Source organism: Cygnus atratus, chromosome 5 (assembly GCF_013377495.2).
Source record: "Cygnus atratus isolate AKBS03 ecotype Queensland, Australia chromosome 5, CAtr_DNAZoo_HiC_assembly, whole genome shotgun sequence".
Classification (NCBI taxonomy): Eukaryota; Metazoa; Chordata; class Aves; order Anseriformes; family Anatidae; genus Cygnus; species Cygnus atratus.
Window position 1 is genome coordinate 33,355,765 of NC_066366.1, and position 12,636 is coordinate 33,368,400.

Here is a 12,636-nt window from a genome sequence, read left to right on the forward strand (position 1 = left end):
AGTATTTAATCACCTTTCCCATATTATGCAAGAATTCCAGAGGAAGCCACAAGAGTTTGATACACCTTAGAGAAAATAAAGAGATGCCTCGTATGTAACACTTTCCACACACAACAAGCAGCGATTGAACAGATGCTTGTTCCCTTCCTTACTAAGTTTTTTCAACAGCTTTAGAGTAAGTCAGCTTATGTGAACATGGTTGCAATCATCCATTGTATCAAAATTTTATCTGGCATATAAAAAACAGTAGTTTTGGACAAAAACAACAGCAGGCAGAGAAGGACAAATTAAGTTAGAAAAGGGAAACCAGGAAGAAGGTCCCAGGTTCTGAGGAATACCCGTTTGTCTCACACCGGGGAGGCACAAATCTGAGATCAATCTTCTCACTCATGCAATTTTGTGGCAACGGCAGCACAAAACAACAAGCCAGGTACTTGTATTAACACTGTCACAGACCTATGCTGAACTAATCAACTGAGGACATGGTGTTATTCTAGTCAGGAACAACCCAGAGCATGCATTTAAGAGCAACAGGCCAACGACATCACATTTTGACTGTCTGCAAAAGCTGCAGCTCATCATCACAGGAAAAAGATGTTTGATTAAATTAAACACTGCATGATCTATTAGAGTTCTGCATCAACAGCCAGGCATCCAAGTATCATTCTTGCAAGAAGTCAGGTAGGAGAAAGCATTGTGAGCTTTAAGCCCAGAAAAAAATTGCCATACAGGGATGGGAACTGACAAGAGTTATGTGAAGGGAGGAGATTTCCTTGTTTACTTAAGAGCACAAAATTCACAGGGAAATAGAGCTGGTGAAATATACCAAAAAGCAGGCAGGCGATGGAAACAGACCAATTCTGAAACAAGTCTCAGGGTGACAAATCCACTGATTTCAGCAGGATTTTCTGAGAACACAGAATAAGAGGTATGGTGGGATTCATCTTTGGAAGAGAGAAGAATTGCAGGTGGCTTGAGGACAGATGCCTGGTGTTCAGAAACAGTGCAAGCCTTCCCAGTCCTTCCCAAGTTATTCCTGGCCAGAACACACTCTGAAAGGGAAGCAAGGGCAACACAGGTAGCCACATCCTCGCCGGGTCACTAACAAGAGCATCCTTAACACGGCAAGTTCATACTACACACAACGAGAGATTTACACGATAAAGATGTTTATCAGAGGCAGTTACTGCAAGCTAAGCAGCAGCAAAAGAGTAAGATATCTGAGGCTCCAGTCAGATCCGAGCCAACAAAAAGCTTCATTATAAGGACAGGCAATTGTAGTCCTTTTACAAAGTTATGAAAAAGCTTTGTTAGGTTTTTTATTATTATATTACTATTATTTTTAAATTCCATCACACATCAGGTTATGCAAATTTCAGGCTGAACATCTCATTCAGAGCAGTTTTGTCCTGCTGGCAAGACAGAAGAGAAAGACAATTCCTCGGACACGTCAAGGACTAATTTCTGACTCTCATGTAAAATTTTGTTGTGTTAGCAAATTAAATAAAAGCCCTGAATAAATACATTCCACGTTCTTAGAAAGCTTTACAGGAGCTCGATATTACCCGATTTTTAAAGGAACAGCAAAGACCCCAGGAGGCAAAATAACTGGTATGAGATCCAAGGCACAGCAGCAATGTCAGAAACAGAATCCAGATTCTTCAAGCCTTGTCAAGTGCTTCAGCCCTTTAAAACTACCTTTTTTGGGGGAAAAGAATGAAGTCACGGTACTCCTGATTCAACAGCAGCCTTCCCATCAGCTTCAGCAGGGTCAGGATTTCCTCCCAGATCAGGACACGTTTGCTCTTAGGAGATAAGAGATACTTTTAGAAGAGCTTTTTCTTTACAGCTATGCATCGAATCCTTTTGTACATCCCTATTACCCACATTCCTTATCTCCAATACCCTGCTACAGCAGTGTTACAAGGGGCACCGTCACAGGCTCTCTACGGAGGGTAAAACGTCCTTGAAGGACGAGATACATCGCTGTTCCGCTACGCATGGATTTATCTTGGTTTCTTCTCCTGCCGGTTGTGTGGGCCCAGTTGGTCAACGAATGGGAATTTCATCCTGGCGCCGCAACAATGACAATTTTTCTAATCACGTCAATATACCAAGAGTAACTATTTAGCTAAGCACGTGTACCCTCAGCAATTTGCTCCCCATGGGCTGCGTAGGGGCTGGGAACCCTTAAAGCAAACTACATCACTACTAACAGACACTATTAACAGTTACAGAACGTGCAAGGTTTTAGATGAGGCTCTGTACAGATTTACTTTTTTGTATCTGTTTTAAACAGAAGCGTCAGCAATGTACAGGGTGTACAAGGCATCAGTGCTGACAAAATACATTCCCTGCCTCAAAAAAAGTTATTACCACCTAATTATCTGTTGTATTTATAATCTGTACACAGGTGAAGGCGAGAGAGCAACTTTTTTTAAAAAAAAAAAAAAAACAACATTGACAAACACAACTATGAAGTAAATACACACCTTAAATTTATATCGAGCAGAATTCTGTGACAGTTTCTAAAAGAAGGGTTTTGTCACACAGACCTAGATATAAGCTAATTCTGGTGAATACACAGAAGCTACTTTCCAATATTAGAAGTCTGGAGGTCCTGATCTTACTACTGCTAATACACATGCTGATTTTAGGCATTCAGATACTCCCTCTGGCTTCTGCAAGGCCGGAAGTAAAACACAAGTTTTTGCAAGACTGGAGCTCTGATTAATCTCTTCAGAAACACCAAAAAAGGTTCACTTCATATTACTTGGCACTTAACTCTAAGCCTTTTATTATTATTATTATTATTATTTCACACAAACTCAAGAACAAATAAATTGACTGGAATCAAGAGTTCAAGTTAAATGTTTGCTTACTTAAAAATTAAGACAACTGCAGTATCCAACACTTGGCACACGAGACTACGGCAAATATTAAACTCGTTACTGGCCTGACATTTGCAACCATACTGATGTCCAGTTTAACTTCAGCAAACCCCACTGAACAGAAGCTAATGACCTGTGTGAAACTAAGTTATCCTTACAGATACGCACCAGCAAAGAAAAAGAAAACTTTGGGGAAGTTACTATTCCTCTGTCGCTGATCCAGAAACACTTCACTTTCCTCGACGTGGGCTCCACGCGAGTTCCAGTGCAACGGCAAGGGCTGAGGTACACCAAGGAGAAACGATGCGGCCACACCGGGCTCCTTGTCCCACCGGCCACCACCTGAGCGTGGATTCCGTGCCTCCACGGCGACCGCACGATGTCACCAAGCCTGCCACCGCGCCCCCGGCACCGCTTCAGCCGGAGTAATGGCGCGGCCGAGGCGACCTCGGCAGGTAGAGAGATGTTCAAAGCCCCTGCCCCCGTGGCACAAGTCCAGGGCAGTGGCCGACGGCACTTCACAAGAACGGGGCACCAGTAGTTCCAGCAAGGGAAGCCGCCTCCTGCCACGCGTTTCCATCCATAACGATACCTTGAAAGAGGCAAAATTTCCCGAAGACCATGCAGGATACTTGCAGTCACAGGCAAAACAAGGGATTAGTGCAATTACTTACATACTCTTTGTACAAAAGCACACGTGCACACAGAGGACTTACTTCATCAACTGCTTTTCCCTGAAGACACTCTGCTGGAAGCTGACTTTGACTCATACACAAACGTGCGTGCTGCTGCACAGCGGTAGCGGCCAGCTGCCCGCTAGGAACCGCACGCGGTGCTGACAACACGGTTTGCAGAGCACCACAGCATCCTTCGCCCGTCACCTCCAGCCTCAAACTTCTGCCTGCGGAAACTACAGGTCCCAGGATGCATTAGCTCGGCACTTGCCAGGCAAGCCGCTCCGACAACAACAGAGCACTGCACGCTGGGGGCCGTAGTTCCCACCAGCCACACTCGTACCGAAGATGAGCCCAGATGTAGGCCATATTGCACGCCTCCACGGGCCAGCACGCACGCACCGCGCTCGGAGGCTGCTGCCAGGTAAGCGGGTCGAGAGCTGCTTCTCACAGGCCGAAGGAATTAAGGCAACAACCACTCCAGTACAAACACGCGTCAGCTAACCAGTAACTCCCCAACAACCACCAGCAGTTTAGCTACTTTCGAGCGCAAGGAACGGACTGCAGCTTGTAACATCTCTGTGCACAGTCAGATTATGTTTTTTCCCCAGGACTGCTACGTTTAGTAGCATTAGTGCCTGTTTTCAAAGAGTGCTCTTCAGAATATCAATAGGAAAAGTATGTTTGGTGAGGGGCACGTTGTCCCTGCCCAGAATTTAGTCAGCTGGAAAGCAATTGCTCCCTTCCTCCATTTCTACAACATACTAAAGCACGAGCTTGCCTCTCTTCCAAAAAGAAGCAGAGCTTAGCTGAAAATTAAATAGCTGTATCTCAGCGTAGGCCTCAGAGAAGAATACGCTGTACTTCAGCAAGGGAAGGGCAGCTCCCCCTACCAGTCTGTTCTAAGAAGGTTTTAATCGAGGAAGGAAACAACCAGCGATCAAAATGAACAAGTCTTCCTTGTTGTTGTTTTCCTCCTTTTCCTCCTGAGCCCTGGATTTTTATTATCATTAAAAACCAATGATATGCACAGCTAATTCCATCCAGCCCCTCGTACGTTTCACTAGGCTTTGTAGAAAAGCACAGCTTTGGCAGCATTTTCCGGCTAGCAAGCAGGAACGCAGCTCCCACAAACACCCGCGGAGGAAAAAGGACGGAGGCTGCAAACCCGGAGAACGGCAGCGTCCCGTCGCACCGGGAGGACGAGCAGGGACGCCCTGGCCACCTGAAAGACGTCCTCGCGCGTTTCCCTGCGCAGGCAAAAGGCCTCAGAAGCATCTAAAGGTTTTGTCAATACAGCAATACTGTCCATAGGCCAAAGACAGCTGTTGCCATAGTTACTATCAGCCAGCTTATCAGAAAATAATTATTGCAATTACTCAGAAGTTTTGTTAAAACAATTTGAAGCTTCAATAGGATAGCACTCGACCTCCCCAGTTAACTGTTTGCGACCATGCTGCCTTCGGGATCCGCACGGTTAACGACGCCTGGATCGGCAGGGCTGGAGGGGAAGGAATCGATGTTCCCTCTCCCTTTCAAGTACTGACAGCTTGCATTTCACAGGCAGGAGCACGGAAACCGAACCGAGCCGGAGCTCTCCTGCTATGCACGAGTCCTCCTTTCGCAGGCCTGAAGACAGAGTCTGAGCGCAGGCCATCTTAGAGACACGGGCTCTGATCTCCCCTCATTTGCTTTAACCGCTCGCGTATCTGTACTCCCGTTCAACAAAATGCACTGGCCGCGCTTCCCAAACATCTCTCTAATTAGACATGCAACGGCAGAGTCCCTCATTTTAAGAGGTAAACAACACAATTTCTGCAGCAAGCCAACTTGGTAACACTCCCTTTTGTCCTAGGAGCACTGTACTGCCAGGTGGAAGGGCAGGATCTGGAAAGCACACCTTTTAAGAAAGCAGACATTAAAGTAGCGTGGAAGCAGCGCGACCACGGCCCGCGAGACAGCTCGCGTTCAGCAGAGCCTCGCTCCTTACGTACCATACGTAAACACATCCCCGCTGGTAACAACAAGCGGCAGGCTGGGGGGCTGCTCGCCTTCTGGTGGGGGCCTGGGGTTTTCCTGCAGCGTATTTCAAGCATAAAATCTCTAGTCAGAGAGCGAGTGTGTGCAGTGACAATGAACGAGACACCTCGGGTAAGAAGGAATGAATGTTCAATAGGTCAAACCACCTCGGCACGCGCAGAGCTTTTAAGGCCCGGGGTACTTGATAATTCCTATGGAGACATTAAAGACGTAAACAGCAAAGAATAAAATAAATGCTGCAGAGAAACCTATACCAAGTAGCACGTTCTTTCCTCAAAAGCCTGGGATGATCAAAGTATTAAAACAAAAGGCTCCGTGGCAAAGTTGAGGCTTTGTTAGGGGAGCAGCCATAGTGCTCATTTCGGCCCAAAGGAAGGGATCTTTCTGAACTTCCTACAGATTTAAAATTTACTTTAAAGACAGGTGATTCTAATTGTAAAGTCTGATTGTTACGTGAGCCCACCTTTCCTCAGCACTAAATACATTTTTAAAAGCTCTTGATTTTTGTACTTTTTAAAGCCATCCTATATCTACACTTGCCACTTTGCTTTTGTGAGGTTTTAACGTAACAAAGGCAAAGTCAAACAAGTTAAAGTCATACTTTGCCAATGTTAATAATAAGGAACTTGGTAAGGTGCGGGAGCCATAAATTATTTAGAACTTAGAAACACACGGGGTTTGTGTATTATTTTTCCTCTTTTGAAATGAGACTATATTTGTAATAAAAAAAAAGTTTCCCCCCCAACTGTAAATAAACTTCTTTTTTGCCTGCATAATGCATATCTCCACCATCAGCACAAGCCAGATACCGCCTTTGTGCTGTACTGAACATGAAATATTAATGCTGGATACCTATAAAAACTATCCTTCAGTTCACCCTCTATTTACAGGGTACAGTAGCAAATATCCTACCCCTCACGCCCAGCAGACACCTCAAGCCCCTTCTGTGCGCTGCCCTACCTTTCCAGCATGCGGCTGGTTCCTAAATAACCTTTGTGCAGTTAAAATACATCAGAAACAGGATGTGAGCTGCTTTCTGGCACAGAGTAATTGAACAAGGGCAATTCACGAACATGCAGGAGCCAGGCCTTTGTGGAGCCTCACACTTCTAGCATACAGCCACACATGCGACTGCACAGTTGTGAGCATAAAGGGTGAAGAGGACAGTAAAGAAATGCTATTAGAAGCTTAATAATAGGTTTTCAACGCTGCCCCTTCCACACAAGGAGCCTCTCCTAAAGGGCAGGCTGCCTAGCGGCTCGCATCACCACGCAACGCCCCTCCAAAAATCAAAGCCCCATCGCTCTACGAAGGTCTTTCTGGAAGATTTGAAACAATCAAAGCCAAGAAGCAACAAAACCAAAACAAGAGTAAAAAGGCTAAGTCACCAACATATGTTTCTCACGTGACGTCCGTCTTGAGTTTCTGGTAGCGCACAAGATGCCCATCCCGCACGGAACAAGACGGCCCTTCAAGGTTCTCACAGACGGGTGTTGAGAGGAAAGAGAAATCTCCCTTATAAACAAGCTCCAACAGTATCAGTCCACTTCGCTGAATAAGCTCCTCCATGGCCCTAAGAATAAATATTAAGGAACTGGAAAGCTACAACGCGTTCATACGCAATTATTATCACCATTATAAACAAGCTGCACGAGCAACCTAAGGGATAGTCAGGCTCACTGTTACAGCTTTCCAACAGCACTCAGAATTTCACAGCTTTCTAAGGAGCCACTACAACACATTTTATTTTCCCAGAAGAAAAAAAGATGCCTAAAAATGTTCTCGGTTGTACAGATCTCGTCCAAGCATTTTTTTAAATTAGAATTTCCCGGTAAAGTTTACAGACACACACACACAAAACCTCATCTCTCAAAACAGAAGTAAAGTTGGAGCAGGAACTATTTAGGACCAATACCTGAAACACAGCTGAAGCTGAACGGCCTAGGGTAAAGAGATCTTTACAAAACCTAAACTGAAGGCAGAGATCTTACTGTCCAGCCACAAAACACACAAGTATTTTTCTCTGAACTACCAAAAATGCAGTTTCCTACTTTTTCTCTAAGTTCCTTGAAGGGAAGTTTTCTGTTTTCATTCCCTAGAGGAAGAAAAGCAAGCCCCACCACCACCACCGCCACCAAATGCCTTCTCCCACCTCACAACAACTCCAGTTCAGGACGCACAAAAAGAGCAAAGACGAAAAGCTTTTGGATAGAAATCTGAACAAGAATAATAGTAACATAATTACAAAGTACTCCCTAACACAACAATCCGAGCTACACACCACAGCAGCCGCGTTAGTTAACTGGAAACCACTGCAACCCATGGTGGGCTCCGTGCCAAGCTTCTCGCCGCCCGGGTCCCTTCAGCTACAGCCAGGGCACGGCGCAGGTGATGGCCAGCGAGTCCCCGGTGAGCAGGCACCTACCTTCGAGTGCACAACTGGCCTCGTAAGACCTTGAAGTGATATTCTATACGCGCTACTACGCAACACGAAATCAATGGGCAGAGAGGTTACTTAATGCTCCCTCTGTACCAGCGCAAACTTCTGGATGATAATAACTACCAGACGATAATCTGATTTCTCTGCTACAGTAAGGCTGGAAGGTTTAAAAACCACGCAGAAGCACCATCTATTTTTTTCTTAAATACAGATTTAAAGGTTCACTTACTAAGCAACAGAATTCCTTATTTAAAAAAAATAATAATAATTAAAAAATCCCCCCCTCGAAGAAACAGCTTCATTCAGCTGCCACAAAACATGCCCAGGTACAAATAAAATTCCCAAACCCTGTGGATCTTTTTGCTTAAGTCTAGTGGCTAACCCCTCCAACTAATATGGGTGCTGGTGCATATTTTTCGCTTGTTTCTTTCTTTTAGCTTCCTGTTCTTAGTGGTAATTCAATGTCAGTATTTAGATACAAACTATAAAGTTATATTACACGCAGCCATTAACAAGCTTAACATGCAAGTTTGAGCATTACATGTTTACATGTGTAGAAGTCATGAATTTTAGACTTCTGTCTCTCCAAGGCTTTGGAAAGCATGTTATTTCCCTCACAGATTAAGCCTGAGAACAAGGCACTCTCCATCAAATTTAAACATCTCCCTGCTCTGTAGCATACCCAGCCTCACCAGCTAGCTCTGTCCAGGCAAGCAAGGGAAAGCCAGAGGAAACTGAATGACAAAACTGAAACTAATCAGGTGTCTTCATTGTTACAAGCAAGCACAGTAGGGAGAAAAAAAAAAAGGTAAACAGACAGCCCAAACCCTTTTCATTTATGATACCCGAGAATCTACAGCTCAGAGGAAAAGAAGCTACGTTTCTGTGTTTGGGTGGGCGGGAGCGCCCGTCCCTTAAGATGACGAGGAGCACCAGCAGGTCTAGTTAAGGAAACTTCAGCAGCCCAGAGGAGCCGGCTCCTCGCGAGCTCTGCCACTACTGGGCACGTGCCCCTACCTGGATCTCCCACACTCAGCCCCACGGCACGCCACAGCGCTCGCCTTCCTCGCGCCATGCACGTTATTACCCCCGGTGGGATCTTTCTACATGCAGCCTCCCCAGCAAACAAAAGTTCATTGTCAAGCTCGGCGCTTGGGCCCAAACAAACATCCAGAGGGTAGGAGGGGGAGAAAGGAGAGGAAGTGCTCCTATCCACAATGCCAAGGTTTGCGGGCAATCACCATTACTCACAATTAAAAAGTGGGAACAGGTGTAGCAGATATCATACTTTGATAGCTGAACAAAGAATATTACAGCACGTGACCGAAATGTGATGACATTTGTTCACCAATCGAAAACAAAAGCCACTCTCCAATGGCACTCTTTCCTCCACCCCCAAGAATTAGGAACTTGGAAGTCTCTCCATATTGAAACACATCTGCTCACAGCCTCATTTTCTGACACTTGAGAAGAAGTTGAATGAGGAGCTCCATGCATTAGCCCAACGCAAATCCACCTAAAAGCCCAGGTGTACAATCCTACCCCAGCACCCACCGAACTGCAGATGTGGTTGGGGAAAAAGCTCGACCGACAACGAAGCTCGGAATAATAAAGGGAAAGAAAGAAAAACAACAACAACAACACACACACACAAAAAGAAGGAAAACACCACCACTGAAAGGCAAGTGAAGAAAGGAGCATGCACAAGAGGACTGTACCAAATGGCAGAGTCCCACATACAGCCCCGCTCCACCTACACAGACGCAAACGCAGGAGGGAGGGAAAAAAATAAAATTAAAAAAAAAAAAAAGTAGACATCTGTAATCCCAGCAGCGGCCGTGCCAGAGCAGAAGTGTGAAATCCCAGAGGCGTCCTTGCACTGAGCTTTGTACCTGTGCAGGAAGGGCAGCCCCAGGGCGAGGGGGGCAGGAGGGACTTGCGAATAACAAGTTGCAGAAGAAACGGAATTTTCCCGGCGCTACTCGGGCCACAAAGACGAATGAAAGGAAGGAGGAAGGGAGGAAGAGAAGGGAAGGGAAAAAAAAAAAAAAAAAAAAAAAACCTGCGGCAGCGGCTTTACTACGAATTATCAATCACCGAGAGCGGCATCATTTCCGAGCCCGTCATAAAACTTCCCCGACAGCATCACGGCGAAGGACCCGGCCGAGAGAAAAAGGGCCTGGAAATCATCATCCCGGCGAACCCCGGAGGGGAGGGGACCAGGCTCCCTCCCTCCCTCCCCCACCCCTCCCTCCCTCCCTCTCCCCTCCCTCCCTCCCCGGTGCAATGTGTCATCTCCTTCCCCTGCTCCTCCCCCCAACCCCAATGTGTCACCTCCTCCTTTCACCCCAAGTGTCACCCTCCTCCTCCTCCTCCTCCTCCTCCTCCACCTCGCCCGCTCCCAAACTTCTGCCGGCGCCCGCCGGGGGAAGGGGAAGGGGGAAGGAGGGGGAGGAGGAGAAGGGGGGGGGGGGGGGGGGAAACAAACACACACAGAGGGGGGGACACCCGCAGGACACCCCCCCCCCCCCCCCAACCCCCGGGGAGGGGCCGCGGCGAAGTTGGTGCTCCTCAGCGCCAAGTTGGCCGGAGAGTGGCGGCGGGGGTCGGGGGGGGCAGGGGAGGAGGAGGAGGAGGAGGAGGAGGAGGAAGGCGGGATACTACACCCTGCTGGCGGCGGCGGTGCTGCTGCGGGCCGGCCGGGGTCCCCCGGGCAGGACCTCCCTGTGGGGGGGCAGAGCTCTTCTTCATAGGGGGGTGCTGGCGAGGCCGCTCCGGCGGGGCTGCCCGCTCCTGGGCGCCCCTCGCTCTCCTCCTCTCACTTTTCTTTAAGCTAAGCGGGGAGTGGAAGATGGTAGGTTGCTCCCTTCTCCTCCTCCTCCTCCTCCTCCTCCTCTTCGCTCGGCTCTCGCCTCTCTGGGGTCCTGTTCCTTCCCCCCCTCGGCGGGGGGCTCCTCCTGCGGCGGGGAGGAGGGGGCGGGCGGGGAGGGAGGCACGGAGCCGGCGGGGCGCCGGAGGAGAGAAACTGTGACACAAAAACAAGCCGGGAAGCTCAACTCTTCTTCAATCCCATTCACCCGGCCCGGCCGCAGCACCGCTCCGCGGGATCCTTCCGCCGCCGGCCTCCCTGCTCTGCTCTGCTCTGCCTGCCTGCCTGCCTGCCCGGCGCGCGCTCCCGACGCCCCGCCGGGCGCGCGCACCGGAGCCCTGAGGGAACGGGACGAGGAAGGGGGGGTCCCGGCCCGCCGCCCCCGCTGCGGGGACGGCCGGGCGGAGGGGCGGCGGGGACGGGGACGGCGGGGGGGGGGGGTGGCGGCGAGGGCGGTCTCGGCGGCTCCTCCTGAGGGGGACTACTTGACGCGTCGGTGCGGCGAATTTATTTCCCTTTGCCTAAGGAACGGGCTGTGCTGCGGCGCCCATTGCCTAGGGAAAAAGCCCGGATGTGAAGTGAGTGAAACTAAAGTCGGCCGAAGTAGGGCACCAAACTCTGCCGGGGCGGGCGGCGGGACCGGCACCGCGCCGCCATCGCTGCCGCCTCAGGGGAACCCACGGGGGAGAGTTCATGAAGGGGGGGGGGGCAACCAGCACCCCCCCCCCCCCCGTTTTTTAACACGCCCCCCCCCCCACACACACACACACCGCGTCCCCTCCCCCCGGCCGGCCGGCGCGGGTGCGCGCTCCCGCTGCCGGTGCCGCGCGCGGGGCCCCGCCGCGAGGGGCTCCGCACAGGAAGTTGATGCAACAGGGCCGCCGGGCGGGGGGGGCGCGCGCAGGAAGCTGCTGCTGAGGCGACTGGGGGGGGGGGGGAACGGGCCGCGGGAGCGCGCAGCTCCTCGTCCCCTCAGCGCGCGGGCACGGCGCGGGGCCCCGTCGGGGCTGCCATGTTCCGGGCCGGGGGTAGAGGGGAGGGGAGGGGAGGCGGTGGGAGGGGGAAGGCGGGTTTCGGTGCTGTGCGACAGCGAGTTTTGAGGTATTTTTGGTGTTTTTTTTTTCCCCTCTTTTTAACGGTCTCGCTCCGCTTTATTCCCTCAGAACGCCGCTGAGGAGAAGCGCGGCGCGCGCACGGCCCCGCGGGTGCCTGAGGGGACCGCGAGCGGCTCGTGCGGGGCGGCCGCGCTCCGTCCTGCTGCCGTGAGGAGACCGGGCTGTCCGCCCCCGCTGTCCCCCAACGGGGCCGCCCGGCCCCTCTTTATAGTTAATTACAGTTAATTTGCTGCTCCTCCGCCAGCCGGTTGCCGAGTTCTGGGTGGTTTGCCTGTGAACTTCGCGGCGCTGGGTGCCTGTCTTAAAGCTGCAGCTCCTGGGCTCGCGCAATTGTGGGAGAAACTTGGGTTTATTTTTTATTAATTAAGTTTGCAGCCTGTGGGTTTGGAGATAGGAGCTTGAAGATAAGCCTTAAAGGCACAAAACCGAAAAGGTACAAAGCAAGCGGAGTCAGCCAAAAATGCCTCTTTTTTTTTTTTAACCTCGCGTTGCTTGCCTTTGCGTTGGGGGCAATCTCTCCCCACGCCTTTATTTTTATTTTTTTCCACAAGCCACATATGTTTCTCAAAAGCAGGGCTGGTGCAGTACTTTAAAAAACAAATAAACA

General features: G+C 49.8%; 1 protein-coding gene across 12 annotated transcripts in view; it reads right to left on the bottom strand.

The window, feature by feature from the left end:
• PHF21A (PHD finger protein 21A) overlaps positions 1-11,170 on the bottom strand; it is a 133,901-nt gene extending 122,731 nt beyond the window's left edge. For 4 of the 12 annotated variants that reach the window (XM_050710767.1, XM_050710769.1, XM_050710766.1 and 1 more), the window contains exon 1: positions 10,108-10,260. The gene's annotated coding sequence lies outside the window, so the exon portion shown is untranslated. Of the gene's footprint in view, positions 1-10,107; positions 10,310-10,709 lie in introns of those variants that run through there. The other 8 variants (XM_035539246.2, XM_035539247.2, XM_035539245.2 and 5 more) reach the window with 8 other exon arrangements.
• Between the last annotated feature and the right edge of the window lie 1,466 nt (positions 11,171-12,636).